Source organism: Garra rufa, unplaced genomic scaffold, assembly GCF_049309525.1.
Source record: "Garra rufa unplaced genomic scaffold, GarRuf1.0 hap1_unplaced_003, whole genome shotgun sequence".
NCBI lineage: Eukaryota > Metazoa > Chordata > Actinopteri > Cypriniformes > Cyprinidae > Garra > Garra rufa.
The window spans coordinates 8552516-8567123 of record NW_027394278.1 but is presented as its reverse complement, the minus strand read 5'-3'; the positions used below and the strand labels follow the sequence as shown (position 1 = coordinate 8567123).

The following is a 14608-nucleotide window of genomic DNA, read 5'->3' as shown; positions in this document are numbered from 1 at the left end:
TTGTTTTAAAGTCTTTTATGTGAACCTTGTAAATACACCAAATCTATTTAAACCAATTTTCTTTTATGTCTCATTCTTTTAACCACTAGTCATCTCTCACAGTTAAATCTGACCCCATTTTAGTCTTGTAACTCGGCTGATAAGGCCGATTGTTACACTTTTATGGGAGACCGCCTGGGAATACCAGGTGCTGTAAGTTTTGCCTTTTCTTCACTATTTATATAATATGCTGGCTTTTACGGAGGCTGATCTTTAAATAGCCCACTTTTTGGAGCAGCCCTCGCTTATGGCCATACCGCGCTGGGAGCGCCCGATCTCGTCTGATCTCGGAAGCTAAGCAGCGTCGGGCCTGGTTAGTACTTGGATGGGAGACCGCCTGGGAATACCAGGTGCTGTAAGCTTTTGCCTTTTCTTCACTATTTATATAATATGCTGGCTTTTACGGAGGCTGATCTTTAAATAGCCCACTTTTTGGAGCAGCCCTCGCTTATGGCCATACCGCGCTGAGAGCGCCAGATCTCGTCTGATCTCGGAAGCTAAGCAGCGTCGGGCCTGGTTAGTACTTGGATGGGAGACCGCCTGGGAATACCAGGTGCTGTAAGCTTTTGCCTTTTCTTCACTATTTATATAATATGCTGGCTTTTAGAAAGACGTGTTTTACCGCTCTATTTATTACAATCATTTACATGTATTATAGAGTTTTAAGTGTTTTACATGTTTTTTAGGCCATTTTATTACTCTTAACATTTTAAGTGTATGTGTCTTTATTAAATGGATGGTTGGCCTGTCATGTGACTAGACACATGACAGGAAGCAGGAAGTACAACTGTATAAGAGAGCAGCATGACAAACAAAGGACAGTCACCAAACTGTTGGATTGAGGAGTTGCTAATTTTAGAGCTCACCTTTCCATTCACCACCTGCAAACTTTGGATTACACTTTCTGTGGATTGTATATACACTGGTGGACACTCACTTTGGACTTATCAACACACTGGGGTTCTTGGACTGTTTTTAGGGTATGGACAAATGAACTGTATTCTTTTAACAGAGTTTACCTGTTTTTAGGGTATGGACAAATGAACTGTATTCTTTTAACAGAGTTTACCTAGTTTTATCGTGTTGTTTTAAAGTCTTTTATGTGAACCTTGTAAATACACCAAATCTATTTAAACCAATTTTCTTTTATGTCTCATTCTTTTAACCACTAGTCATCTCTCACAGTTAAATCTGACCCCATTTTAGTGTTGTAACTCGGCTGATAAGGCCGATTGTTACACTTTTATGGGAGACCGCCTGGGAATACCAGGTGCTGTAAGCTTTTGCCTTTTCTTCACTATTTATATAATATGCTGGCTTTTACGGAGGCTGATCTTTAAATAGCCCACTTTTTGGAGCAGCCCTCGCTTATGGCCATACCGCGCTGAGAGCGCCCGATCTCGTCTGATCTCGGAAGCTAAGCAGCGTCGGGCCTGGTTAGTACTTGGATGGGAGACCGCCTGGGAATACCAGGTGCTGTAAGCTTTTGCCTTTTCTTCACTATTTATATAATATGCTGGCTTTTACGGAGGCTGATCTTTAAATGGCCCACTTTTTGGAGCAGCCCTCGCTTATGGCCATACCGCGCTGAGAGCGCCTGATCTCGTCTGATCTCGGAAGCTAAGCAGCGTCGGGCCTGGTTAGTACTTGGATGGGAGACAGCCTGGGAATACCAGTTGCTGTAAGCTTTTGCCTTTTCTTCACTATTTATATAATATGCTGGCTTTTAGAAAGACGTGTTTTACCGCTCTATTTATTACAATCATTTACATGTATTATAGAGTTTTAAGTGTTTTACATGTTTTTTAGGCCATTTTATTACTCTTAACATTTTAAGTGTATGTGTCTTTAATAAATGGATGGTTGGCCTGTCATGTGACTAGACACATGACAGGAAGCAGGAAGTACAACTGTATAAGAGAGCAGCATGACAAACAAAGGACAGTCACCAAACTGTTGGATTGAGGAGTTGCTAATTTTAGAGCTCACCTTTCCATTCACCACCTGCAAACTTTGGATTACACTTTCTGTGGATTGTATATACACTGGTGGACACTCACATTGGACTTATCAACACACTGGGGTTCTTGGACTGTTTTTAGGGTATGGACAAATGAACTGTATTCTTTTAACAGAGTGTACCTGTTTTTAGGGTATGGACAAATGAACTGTATTCTTTTAACAGAGTTTACCTAGTTTTATCGTGTTGTTTTAAAGTCTTTTATGTGAACCTTGTAAATACACCAAATCTATTTAAACCAATTTTCTTTTATGTCTCATTCTTTTAACCACTAGTCATCTCTCACAGTTAAATCTGACCCCATTTTAGTCTTGTAACTCGGCTGATAAGGCCGATTGTTACACTTTTATGGGAGACCGCCTGGGAATACCAGGTGCTGTAAGCTTTTGCCTTTTCTTCACTATTTATATAATATGCTGGCTTTTACGGAGGCTGATCTTTAAATAGCCCACTTTTTGGAGCAGCCCTCGCTTATGGCCATACCGCGCTGAGAGCGCCCGATCTCGTCTGATCTCGGAAGCTAAGCAGCGTCGGGCCTGGTTAGTACTTGGATGGGAGACCGCCTGGGAATACCAGGTGCTGTAAGCTTTTGCCTTTTCTTCACTATTTATATAATATGCTGGCTTTTAGAAAGACGTGTTTTACCGCTCTATTTATTACAATCATTTACATGTATTATAGAGTTTTAAGTGTTTTACATGTTTTTTAGGCCATTTTATTACTCTTAACATTTTAAGTGTATGTGTCTTTAATAAATGGATGGTTGGCCTGTCATGTGACTAGACACATGACAGGAAGCAGGAAGTACAACTGTATAAGAGAGCAGCATGACAAACAAAGGACAGTCACCAAACTGTTGGATTGAGGAGTTGCTAATTTTAGAGCTCACCTTTCCATTCACCACCTGCAAACTTTGGATTACACTTTCTGTGGATTGTATATACACTGGTGGACACTCACATTGGACTTATCAACACACTGGGGTTCTTGGACTGTTTTTAGGGTATGGACAAATGAACTGTATTCTTTTAACAGAGTTTACCTGTTTTTAGGGTATGGACAAATGAACTGTATTCTTTTAACACAGTTTACCTAGTTTTATCGTGTTGTTTTAAAGTCTTTTATGTGAACCTTGTAAATACACCAAATCTATTTAAACCAATTTTCTTTTATGTCTCATTCTTTTAACCACTAGTCATCTCTCACAGTTAAATCTGACCCCATTTTAGTCTTGTAACTCGGCTGATAAGGCCGATTGTTACACTTTTATGGGAGACCGCCTGGGAATACCAGGTGCTGTAAGCTTTTGCCTTTTCTTCACTATTTATATAATATGCTGGCTTTTACGGAGGCTGATCTTTAAATAGCCCACTTTTTGGAGCAGCCCTCGCTTATGGCCATACCGCGCTGAGAGCGCCCGATCTCGTCTGATCTCGGAAGCTAAGCAGCGTCGGGCCTGGTTAGTACTTGGATGGGAGACCGCCTGGGAATACCAGGTGCTGTAAGCTTTTGCCTTTTCTTCACTATTTATATAATATGCTGGCTTTTACAGAGGCTGATCTTTAAATAGCCCACTTTTTGGAGCAGCCCTCGCTTATGGCCATACCGCGCTGAGAGCGCCCGATCTCGTCTGATCTCGGAAGCTAAGCAGCGTCGGGCCTGGTTAGTACTTGGATGGGAGACCGCCTGGGAATACCAGGTGCTGTAAGCTTTTGCCTTTTCTTCACTATTTATATAATATGCTGGCTTTTAGAAAGACGTGTTTTACCGCTCTATTTATTACAATCATTTACATGTATTATAGAGTTTTAAGTGTTTTACATGTTTTTTAGGCCATTTTATTACTCTTAACATTTTAAGTGTATGTGTCTTTAATAAATGGATGGTTGGCCTGTCATGTGACTAGACACATGACAGGAAGCAGGAAGTACAACTGTATAAGAGAGCAGCATAACAAACAAAGGACAGTCACCAAACTGTTGGATTGAGGAGTTGCTAATTTTAGAGCTCACCTTTCCATTCACCACCTGCAAACTTTGGATTACACTTTCTGTGGATTGTATATACACTGGTGGACACTCACATTGGACTTATCAACACACTGGGGTTCTTGGACTGTTTTTAGGGTATGGACAAATGAACTGTATTCTTTTAACAGAGTTTACCTGTTTTTAGGGTATGGACAAATGAACTGTATTCTTTTAACAGAGTTTACCTAGTTTTATCGTGTTGTTTTAAAGTCTTTTATGTGAACCTTGTAAATACACCAAATCTATTTAAACCAATTTTCTTTTATGTCTCATTCTTTTAACCACTAGTCATCTCTCACAGTTAAATCTGACCCCATTTTAGTCTTGTAACTCGGCTGATAAGGCCGATTGTTACACTTTTATGGGAGACCGCCTGGGAATACCAGGTGCTGTAAGCTTTTGCCTTTTCTTCACTATTTATATAATATGCTGGCTTTTACGGAGGCTGATCTTTAAATAGCCCACTTTTTGGAGCAGCCCTCGCTTACGGCCATACCCCCACCTGAGGCGCTAGAGAGCAAACAGGAAGTGAGTTGGCAGTTTGTAGTGTGCAGTAGGTGAGATAGGCTCACCATTTTTCTGGGTGTGTTTTCACATTTATTTTGTTTGTTTTTTAGTTAGAAAAAGTTTTTTTTGAGGAAGGTTTTTTTTAACCCCAAACAGGTCTTTCTGTTTGGGGTTTGAGACAACCAAAATATGGATTTAATGGACAAAGAACACGGACTGGTAAAACAACATGAGATGGGAAATGCGGAACCAGGATTTGTTGCAGACATAACTGAAAGGAATATAAATGAAAGACATGGAGAAAACAATAATGAAACGTGGGCGACGGTGGTTTCAAGGAGGAAACAAGAAAGAAAAACAACTGGACAAGAACGGAAAGGAGATCTACAATCAACTGAAGGTATTGGAATTGAGAAAGAAGTTGGAGAAAAAAGAAATGTTTTATCTCAACGACAACAAATGATACAGAAATTAAGCAAACAAACAAGGTATCAGAGGGAATACAAGAAAGAAGCAACATTAACAATGACTGTTAAAGATATAGAAAATATAACAATAATAATGATAATTAAAGCAGTTGAAGAGAAAGTTGGAATGGGAAAATTGATCGGACTGAGAAGAAAAAATAATTATGATTTTGAAATGACTATGGAAAGTGAGATGGACTGTGATTTGCTGTTGAATGGAATAATGATAAACGGACAAGAATGTGAGATAAGGAAATTGTGTGCAACAGAAAGAATGGTGTCTTTCTTGAGTCTGCCCAGCTATATAGAAGATGAGGAAATCAGTCAAAAACTAATCAATTGGGGTGTAACTCCCATTCTACCACTAAGAAGAAGATATCATCCCGGGACAACGGTGGCAGACGGAACACGATTTTTGAGGGTAAAGTTTCCACAAGAGGTGACGTCTTTACCATACAACACAAGCTTCAGGACTGAAGAAGGAGTGCAGTACTTCAGAGTGATTCACGATAATCAAGTGAAGACATGCAGGATCTGTGTAAGTCCGGAGCATGAAAAAAAGGACTGCCCACAATTCACATGCAGAAATTGTCTTGAGCAGGGGCATTATGCGCGAGACTGTAAAGTCCCGCGGTGCCAAGGCTGCCAAAAGACAATGTTAAGATGCAGATGCGAGATAGAAGACGAGGAAAATGAAGATCCAGGAATGGAAATACAAGAGGTAATGGGAGTTACAACAATTGAGAGGTTAAATGACTCACAAAGGCAGACGCAAGGAGAGGACGAGAAACAAGATGACGAGGAAGAGGAGAACAACAACATAGATGAGAATAAAGAAAAGAAGGAAGATGAAGAACAAGGAATGGAGATGGGAGGAGGAGCGAACAAAGAGGATATAAATTTGATTAAAGAAGGATTTTCTAAGGAACAGGACGATGTGGACACTAATGAACTGGACTACGAAAAAGGACAAGAAAAAGAAAAAGCTGAGGATAAGGGAATAAAGACACTGACTGAGGTAAGAGGAGCAGACAATGGGGGGGAAATTCGTGGAATGGAAAACAAAGGAAAAGAAAGACTGAATAGATGTGTAAAAACAAGAAAAGATGGCTTAGACATTCAACAGGTTCTTAAAAGGCAGAAGATAAGAAGAGAAGAGCAAAAGGAAAGACTGGAGAGGAGGAAAGCTGAAATGGGTGAAGTAAAAAATACTTTTTTGAAAGACAATGAAACGGATTGAATGGTGGGTTTTGGTTTTTCCAATCTTTTCTTTAATGAGCTCTATATCAATTGTATCGCTGAATGCTAGAGGATTATCCAAATGTCAAAAGTTTGAAAGATTAATGTGTCTGACCAAAAAATGTGATGTGCTATGTTTACAAGAAACGAAATGGGAAGATAAAATAAGTGATGAAATTAGAAAATTATGGAACGGAGAAATATATAGTAACTGTGATATGGAAAGGAAGAGAGGGGTAGCTATTTTAATAAGAAAAGGAGTATTTGAAGAAGTAAATATAGATTATAAAGACACAAAGGGAAGAATAATAATTGTTAAATTTGTGTGTAATGGAAAAGAAATGAAAGTGTGTAATATACATGCACCAAATGATGAAAGAGATAAATTTAATTTTTACAGGGATATGAATGAGTTAATAGAAAAACATGACAACATTATGGTGTTAGGTGATTTTAACACTGTAATACAGAGAATTGATGTAGATGATTCAATGGGATTTAGAAGAGATAGAGGGAGGAATGAACTACATAACATAATGGAGAAATATAATATGGTGGATGTGTGGAGAGAGAGGAATGGTATGAAAAGAGAATATTCAAGAAGACAAATTGTTGACAGAGTTCTAAAGCAAAGTAGAATAGACTTATTTTTATGTAAGAAAAAGGAAGCATATTATGTCACTAAGGCGTCTTACAAAAATTATAGTGAGAGTGACCATGATTTTTTATGGATATTGATGAATTTTAATGAGGCTGATAAAGGACCAGGGGTGTGGATATTAAATGCAGAACTTCTAAAAAATGAAATATACAGAATGGAAATAGAAAGTATAATAATTAATAGTGTAAATGAGGAAATGTATGAAATGGAAAAAGGGTTTTGGTGGGACATTCTAAAAAAAAGAATAAAAAAATTCTCAATGGAATATTCAAAAAAATGGCAAAAAGTCAAAAAGATGAAAGAAAATAAGATCAAAAAAGAGTGGGATGAAGAAATGAGGAAAGTAAATGAGCATGATGAAAATATTGATAAGATAATAGAATTACAGGAAGAATTAAAGAAAATAGAAGAAGAGAAGTGTAAAGGAGCAATAATAAGAAGTAGGGCGAAAGACATTGTAGAAGGAGAAAGAAGTACGAAATATTTTTATGAATTAGAAAAAACAAGACAGAGAGCAGATATAATAAAAAGTATTAAAACAGAAGATGCAAGGATTGTAGAAGATAAAACAGGAATTTTGGAAGAAGTCAGAGAATTCTATAAGCATTTATTTACCAAAAATGAGATAGTTTTAGAAGATGAGGAATTTGTATTAAGTAAAATACAGGTTAAAGTTAATGAGGGAGACAAAGAAATGTGTGAGAGTGAGATTACGGAATTAGAAATAGGAATTGCAATTGATCAACTGAAAAATGGTAAAAGTCCAGGAATAGATGGATTAACAGCTGAATTTTATAAGGTTTTTAAAGATGTGTTATGTCCAATTTTAAATGAAATATTTATAGATAATTTTAAAAAAGGGAATTTAACGAATAGTATGAAGAAAGGTATGGTGAAAATAATTTACAAGAAAAAAGGTGATAAGAGAGACCTGAAAAACTACAGACCACTAAGCATGTTGAATACAGATTATAAAATATTAGCCAAAATTTTAGCCAATCGATTGAAAATAGTAGTACCAAATATAATTACTACAAATCAAGCATATGCTGTTCTAAAAAGAGATATTACTGATGTCATTAACAATATAAGAGATATGATATGGTACATGAAGGAGGAGAAAGAAACAGGATATATAATAAGTGTGGATTTAGAAAAGGCTTTTGATAGAGTTGAACACAAATACTTGATACATGTGATGGAGAGATTTGGTTTTGGGGAGAATTTTTTAAAATGGATAAAATGTTTATATACAGATATAAGTAGTTGTGTAAAAGTGAATGGTTTTTTAACTAAAGATTTTAAAATAACGAGATCAATCAGACAAGGTTGTCCTATGTCAGCATTATTATACACTTTAGTATCTGAAGCTTTAGGACTGGCAGTAGACCAGGAAAAGAACATAAAAGGAATACGCATAAAAGGAGAAGAATCAGAACAAAAAATATTTCAATATGCAGATGACACGACATTGTTTGTAAAAGATATTAAAAGTATGGATAAAGCAATGGAAGTTTTAGAAAGATATTGTAAAGGAACAGGGGCAAAAGTTAATAAAGAAAAAACTACATACATGAAAATTGGATTACCGAATGATCTGCTGAATAAAATGCAATTTAAGGAAGAAAAGAAGAGTATTAAAATTTTAGGTATAAGGGTTGGAGAAAATGAAAATGAAATAAGAGAAGTGGTATGGGAGGAGGTTTTAAAAGGAATGGAGAAGAGATTAAATTTCTGGAAATTAAGAGGATTATTTTTAAAAGGGAAGGTTTTAGTTATTAATTCTTTGTTTTTATCAAAAATGTGGTATGTATTGGGTTCTGTGAGTTTGCCTATATGGGTGTATAAAAAAATCAAATCTATTGTTTTAAACTTTTTATGGGAGGGGAAACCATCGAAAATTGCTTATGACACTCTAATTGGAAAGGTGGAGGAAGGAGGGTTGGGACTAATAGATCCATTAATAAGAATGAAAAGTATAAGAATAAAAACTGTTAATAAATACTGGAAACATGGGAAATATGCGTGGAAGGGTGTAATGAACTATTTTTTAAATAAATGTGGAAAAATGGGAGATGATGTTTTATGGATGAAGCTAAAAGAAAACATGATGAACGGAATACCAGAGTTTTATAAAGAGGTTGTAAAAGCATGGGGTGATTTTAGAAAGCATGTTGTTTGTACGTCTTTTACCAGGGAAGAGATTTTAAGACAACCATTGTTTTTAAATAATCAAATTAAAAAGGGAAATGATACCATTTTTTATAAAAAATGGTTTTATGCGGGGATAAAGCAAATAAAAGATATCTTGTATGAAGTGATACCTGGTTTTGTACCGGTGCAAGTAATAAGAGACGCAATTGTAGAAAATTATGACAATGAAACTAAAACAGTCTTAGAAAAACAATACAAACAAATGAAAGAAGTAATACCGGAAGAATGGATAAATATTATAGAAGGTACAGAAGAAACAAAAGGTAATGATGGAATGATGATTGATTTTAAAAGTAATGACAAACAGCATGCTTTTAAAGATGGTATTTTAAAGATGTTTTATTCTTGTTTATGTGAAGATGTTTTTATCACACCAAAAGCAGAAGGATATTGGCAAAGATTGTACCCAAGTATGGAAACTAAGAAAATATGGAAAAATCTAAGAGCTTGGTGGAAAAGTCCAATTTTAGAAAACTTTGATTATATTTTAAGACATAATTGTTTATTAAGTGAAATGAGACTGTGTAAATTTGGAATGGCAAGTGATGCAATATGCAAGGTATGTAATAGGGAAGATGAAGGATTGATACATATTTTTTTTAAATGCACAGGGTTAAAATGTTTTATAAAAAAATTAAAAGAAATGACAAGTAAATTGGGAGTAGAACAAAGATATATTGATGAAGAATGGGAAACAATGTTTTTATTTGGTTCTAAAGGTAATTTTAAGAATGTGTGTTTTTTAAATTTGATATTAACCATTGCTAGATTTGTAATTTGGAGCAGAAGAAATTTTGTCAAACAAAAGAAAACAAAAATACCTGTGTGCAAACTTTTTAAGGTGAAGATGTGTTTTATTTTAAATGTTTTGTTTGATTACTGTAATATGAATGAAGAGAAAGATGTTTTTGTCAAAATTTTTGTAAATGATAACCCATTTATTGAAATGACATGGTTTCGATTTAATGTATTGTTGCCAGAATGTGATTCAGACTGTTTTTAAAATGTATTAACATGTTTTAAATAAATAAAAAAAAAAAAAAAAAAAAAAAAAAAAGAGCGCCCGATCTCGTCTGATCTCGGAAGCTAAGCAGCGTCGGGCCTGGTTAGTACTTGGATGGGAGACCGCCTGGGAATACCAGGTGCTGTAAGCTTTTGCCTTTTCTTCACTATTTATATAATATGCTGGCTTTTACGGAGGCTGATCTTTAAATAGCCCACTTTTTGGAGCAGCCCTCGCTTATGGCCATACCGCGCTGAGAGCGCCCGATCTCGTCTGGTCTCGGAAGCTAAGCAGCGTCGGGCCTGGTTAGTACTTGGATGGGAGACCGCCTGGGAATACCAGGTGCTGTAAGCTTTTGCCTTTTCTTCACTATTTATATAATATGCTGGCTTTTAGAAAGACGTGTTTTACCGCTCTATTTATTACAATCATTTACATGTATTATAGAGTTTTAAGTGTTTTACATGTTTTTTAGGCCATTTTATTACTCTTAACATTTTAAGTGTATGTGTCTTTAATAAATGGATGGTTGGCCTGTCATGTGACTAGACACATGACAGGAAGCAGGAAGTACAACTGTATAAGAGAGCAGCATGACAAACAAAGGACAGTCACCAAACTGTTGGATTGAGGAGTTGCTAATTTTAGAGCTCACCTTTCCATTCACCACCTGCAAACTTTGGATTACACTTTCTGTGGATTGTATATACACTGGTGGACACTCACATTGGACTTATCAACACACTGGGGTTCTTGGACTGTTTTTAGGGTATGGACAAATGAACTGTATTCTTTTAACAGAGTTTACCTGTTTTTAGGGTATGGACAAATGAACTGTATTCTTTTAACAGAGTTTACCTAGTTTTATCGTGTTGTTTTAAAGTCTTTTATGTGAACCTTGTAAATACACCAAATCTATTTAAACCAATTTTCTTTTATGTCTCATTCTTTTAACCACTAGTCATCTCTCACAGTTAAATCTGACCCCATTTTAGTCTTGTAACTCGGCTGATAAGGCCGATTGTTACACTTTTATGGGAGACCGCCTGGGAATACCAGGTGCTGTAAGCTTTTGCCTTTTCTTCACTATTTATATAATATGCTGGCTTTTACGGAGGCTGATCTTTAAATAGCCCACTTTTTGGAGCAGCCCTCGCTTATGGCCATACCGCGCTGAGAGCGCCCGATCTCGTCTGATCTCGGAAGCTAAGCAGCGTCGGGCCTGGTTAGTACTTGGATGGGAGACCGCCTGGGAATACCAGGTGCTGTAAGCTTTTGCCTTTTCTTCACTATTTATATAATATGCTGGCTTTTACGGAGGCTGATCTTTAAATAGCCCACTTTTTGGAGCAGCCCTCGCTTACGGCCCTACCGCGCTGAGAGCGCCCGATCTCGTCTTATCTCGGAAGCTAAGCAGCGTCGGGTCTGGTTAGTACTTGGATGGGAGACCGCCTGGGAATACCAGGTGCTGTAAGCTTTTGCCTTTTCTTCACTATTTATATAATATGCTGGCTTTTAGAAAGACGTGTTTTACCGCTCTATTTATTACAATCATTTACATGTATTATAGAGTTTTAAGTGTTTTACATGTTTTTTAGGCCATTTTATTACTCTTAACATTTTAAGTGTATGTGTCTTTAGTAAATGGATGGTTGGCCTGTCATGTGACTAGACACATGACAGGAAGCAGGAAGTACAACTGTATAAGAGAGCAGCATGACAAACAAAGGACAGTCACCAAACTGTTGGATTGAGGAGTTGCTAATTTTAGAGCTCACCTTTCCATTCACCACCTGCAAACTTTGGATTACACTTTCTGTGGATTGTATATACACTGGTGGACACTCACATTGGACTTATCAACACACTGGGGTTCTTGGACTGTTTTTAGGGTATGGACAAATGAACTGTATTCTTTTAACAGAGTTTACCTGTTTTTAGGGTATGGACAAATGAACTGTATTCTTTTAACAGAGTTTACCTAGTTTTATCGTGTTGTTTTAAAGTCTTTTATGTGAACCTTGTAAATACACCAAATCTATTTAAACCAATTTTCTTTTATGTCTCATTCTTTTAACCACTAGTCATCTCTCACAGTTAAATCTGACCCCATTTTAGTCTTGTAACTCGGCTGATAAGGCCGATTGTTACACTTTTATGGGAGACCGCCTGGGAATACCAGGTGCTGTAAGCTTTTGCCTTTTCTTCACTATTTATATAATATGCTGGCTTTTACGGAGGCTGATCTTTAAATAGCCCACTTTTTGGAGCAGCCCTCGCTTATGGCCATACCGCGCTGAGAGCGCCCGATCTCGTCTGATCTCGGAAGCTAAGCAGCGTCGGGCCAGGTTAGTACTTGGATGGGAGACCGCCTGGGAATACCAGGTGCTGTAAGCTATTGCCTTTTCTTCACTATTTATATAATATGCTGGCTTTTACGGAGGCTGATCTTTAAATAGCCCACTTTTTGGAGCAGCCCTCGCTTATGGCCATACCGCGCTGAGAGCGCCCGATCTCGTCTGATCTCGGAAGCTAAGCAGCGTCGGGCCTGGTTAGTACTTGGATGGGAGACCGCCTGGGAATACCAGGTGCTGTAAGCTTTTGCCTTTTCTTCACTATTTATATAATATGCTGGCTTTTAGAAAGACGTGTTTTACCGCTCTATTTATTACAATCATTTACATGTATTATAGAGTTTTAAGTGTTTTACATGTTTTTTAGGCCATTTTATTACTCTTAACATTTTAAGTGTATGTGTCTTTAGTAAATGGATGGTTGGCCTGTCATGTGACTAGACACATGACAGGAAGCAGGAAGTACAACTGTATAAGAGAGCAGCATGACAAACAAAGGACAGTCACCAAACTGTTGGATTGAGGAGTTGCTAATTTTAGAGCTCACCTTTCCATTCACCACCTGCAAACTTTGGATTACACTTTCTGTGGATTGTATATACACTGGTGGACACTCACTTTGGACTTATCAACACACTGGGGTTCTTGGACTGTTTTTAGGGTATGGACAAATGAACTGTATTCTTTTAACAGAGTTTACCTGTTTTTAGGGTATGGACAAATGAACTGTATTCTTTTAACAGAGTTTACCTAGTTTTATCATGTTGTTTTAAAGTCTTTTATGTGAACCTTGTAAATACACCAAATCTATTTAAACCAATTTTCTTTTATGTCTCATTCTTTTAACCACTAGTCATCTCTCACAGTTAAATCTGACCCCATTTTAGTCTTGTAACTCGGCTGATCAGGCCGATTGTTACACTTTTATGGGAGACCGCCTGGGAATACCAGGTGCTGTAAGCTTTTGCCTTTTCTTCACTATTTATATAATATGCTGGCTTTTACGGAGGCTGATCTTTAAATAGCCCACTTTTTGGAGCAGCCCTCGCTTATGGCCATACCGCGCTGAGAGCGCCCGATCTCGTCTGATCTCGGAAGCTAAGCAGCGTCTGGCCTGGTTAGTACTTGGATGGGAGACCGCCTGGGAATACCAGGTGCTGTAAGCTTTTGCCTTTTCTTCACTATTTATATAATATGCTGGCTTTTACGGAGGCTGATCTTTAAATAGCCCACTTTTTGGAGCAGCCCTCGCTTATGGCCATACCGCGCTGAGAGCGCCCGATCTCGTCTGATCTCGGAAGCTAAGCAGCGTCGGGCCTGGTTAGTACTTGGATGGGAGACCGCCTGGGAATACCAGTTGCTGTAAGCTTTTGCCTTTTCTTCACTATTTATATAATATGCTGGCTTTTAGAAAGACGTGTTTTACCGCTCTATTTATTACAATCATTTACATGTATTATAGAGTTTTAAGTGTTTTACATGTTTTTTAGGCCATTTTATTACTCTTAACATTTTAAGTGTATGTGTCTTTAATAAATGGATGGTTGGCCTGTCATGTGACTAGACACATGACAGGAAGCAGGAAGTACAACTGTATAAGAGAGCAGCATGACAAACAAAGGACAGTCACCAAACTGTTGGATTGAGGAGTTGCTAATTTTAGAGCTCACCTTTCCATTCACCACCTGCAAACTTTGGATTACAATTTCTGTGGATTGTATATACACTGGTGGACACTCACATTGGACTTATCAACACACTGGGGTTCTTGGACTGTTTTTAGGGTATGGACAAATAAACTGTATTCTTTTAACAGAGTTTACCTTCTTTTTAGGGTATGGACAAATGAACTGTATTCTTTTAACAGAGTTTACCTAGTTTTATCGTGTTGTTTTAAAGTCTTTTATGTGAACCTTGTAAATACACCAAATCTATTTAAACCAATTTTCTTTTATGTCTCATTCTTTTAACCACTAGTCATCTCTCACAGTTAAATCTGACCCCATTTTAGTCTTGTAACTCGGCTGATCAGGCCGATTGTTACACTTTTATGGGAGACCGCCTGGGAATACCA

The 14608-nt window shown here is 37.3% G+C and overlaps 14 non-coding genes across 14 annotated transcripts; all 14 read left to right on the top strand.

Moving 5' to 3' along the window:
* Positions 1 to 282: 282 nt before the first annotated feature.
* Positions 283 to 401, top strand: LOC141310883 (5S ribosomal RNA). The gene has a single exon (XR_012348360.1). It is a non-coding gene; the product is annotated as a 5S ribosomal RNA (ribosomal RNA).
* An 84-nt stretch (positions 402 to 485) lies between these two features.
* Positions 486 to 604, top strand: LOC141309830 (5S ribosomal RNA). Its single transcript, XR_012347377.1, has one exon. It is a non-coding gene; the product is annotated as a 5S ribosomal RNA (ribosomal RNA).
* Positions 605 to 1405: 801 nt separating this feature from the next.
* Positions 1406 to 1524, top strand: LOC141310405 (5S ribosomal RNA). The gene has a single exon (XR_012347949.1). It is a non-coding gene; the product is annotated as a 5S ribosomal RNA (ribosomal RNA).
* Positions 1525 to 1608: 84 nt separating this feature from the next.
* Positions 1609 to 1727, top strand: LOC141310437 (5S ribosomal RNA). The gene has a single exon (XR_012347980.1). It is a non-coding gene; the product is annotated as a 5S ribosomal RNA (ribosomal RNA).
* Positions 1728 to 2528: 801 nt separating this feature from the next.
* On the top strand, positions 2529 to 2647 carry LOC141310393 (5S ribosomal RNA). Its single transcript, XR_012347937.1, has one exon. It is a non-coding gene; the product is annotated as a 5S ribosomal RNA (ribosomal RNA).
* An 801-nt stretch (positions 2648 to 3448) lies between these two features.
* Positions 3449 to 3567, top strand: LOC141310381 (5S ribosomal RNA). Its single transcript, XR_012347925.1, has one exon. It is a non-coding gene; the product is annotated as a 5S ribosomal RNA (ribosomal RNA).
* An 84-nt stretch (positions 3568 to 3651) lies between these two features.
* LOC141310368 (5S ribosomal RNA) lies at positions 3652 to 3770 on the top strand. Its single transcript, XR_012347913.1, has one exon. It is a non-coding gene; the product is annotated as a 5S ribosomal RNA (ribosomal RNA).
* Positions 3771 to 10415: 6645 nt separating this feature from the next.
* LOC141311678 (5S ribosomal RNA) lies at positions 10416 to 10534 on the top strand. Its single transcript, XR_012349137.1, has one exon. It is a non-coding gene; the product is annotated as a 5S ribosomal RNA (ribosomal RNA).
* Positions 10535 to 11335: 801 nt separating this feature from the next.
* LOC141310356 (5S ribosomal RNA) lies at positions 11336 to 11454 on the top strand. Its single transcript, XR_012347901.1, has one exon. It is a non-coding gene; the product is annotated as a 5S ribosomal RNA (ribosomal RNA).
* An 84-nt stretch (positions 11455 to 11538) lies between these two features.
* Positions 11539 to 11657, top strand: LOC141310410 (5S ribosomal RNA). The gene has a single exon (XR_012347955.1). It is a non-coding gene; the product is annotated as a 5S ribosomal RNA (ribosomal RNA).
* Positions 11658 to 12458: 801 nt separating this feature from the next.
* Positions 12459 to 12577, top strand: LOC141309858 (5S ribosomal RNA). The gene has a single exon (XR_012347406.1). It is a non-coding gene; the product is annotated as a 5S ribosomal RNA (ribosomal RNA).
* Positions 12578 to 12661: 84 nt separating this feature from the next.
* On the top strand, positions 12662 to 12780 carry LOC141310343 (5S ribosomal RNA). The gene has a single exon (XR_012347888.1). It is a non-coding gene; the product is annotated as a 5S ribosomal RNA (ribosomal RNA).
* Positions 12781 to 13581: 801 nt separating this feature from the next.
* Positions 13582 to 13700, top strand: LOC141309955 (5S ribosomal RNA). Its single transcript, XR_012347502.1, has one exon. It is a non-coding gene; the product is annotated as a 5S ribosomal RNA (ribosomal RNA).
* Positions 13701 to 13784: 84 nt separating this feature from the next.
* LOC141309998 (5S ribosomal RNA) lies at positions 13785 to 13903 on the top strand. The gene has a single exon (XR_012347544.1). It is a non-coding gene; the product is annotated as a 5S ribosomal RNA (ribosomal RNA).
* Positions 13904 to 14608: the final 705 nt, after the last annotated feature.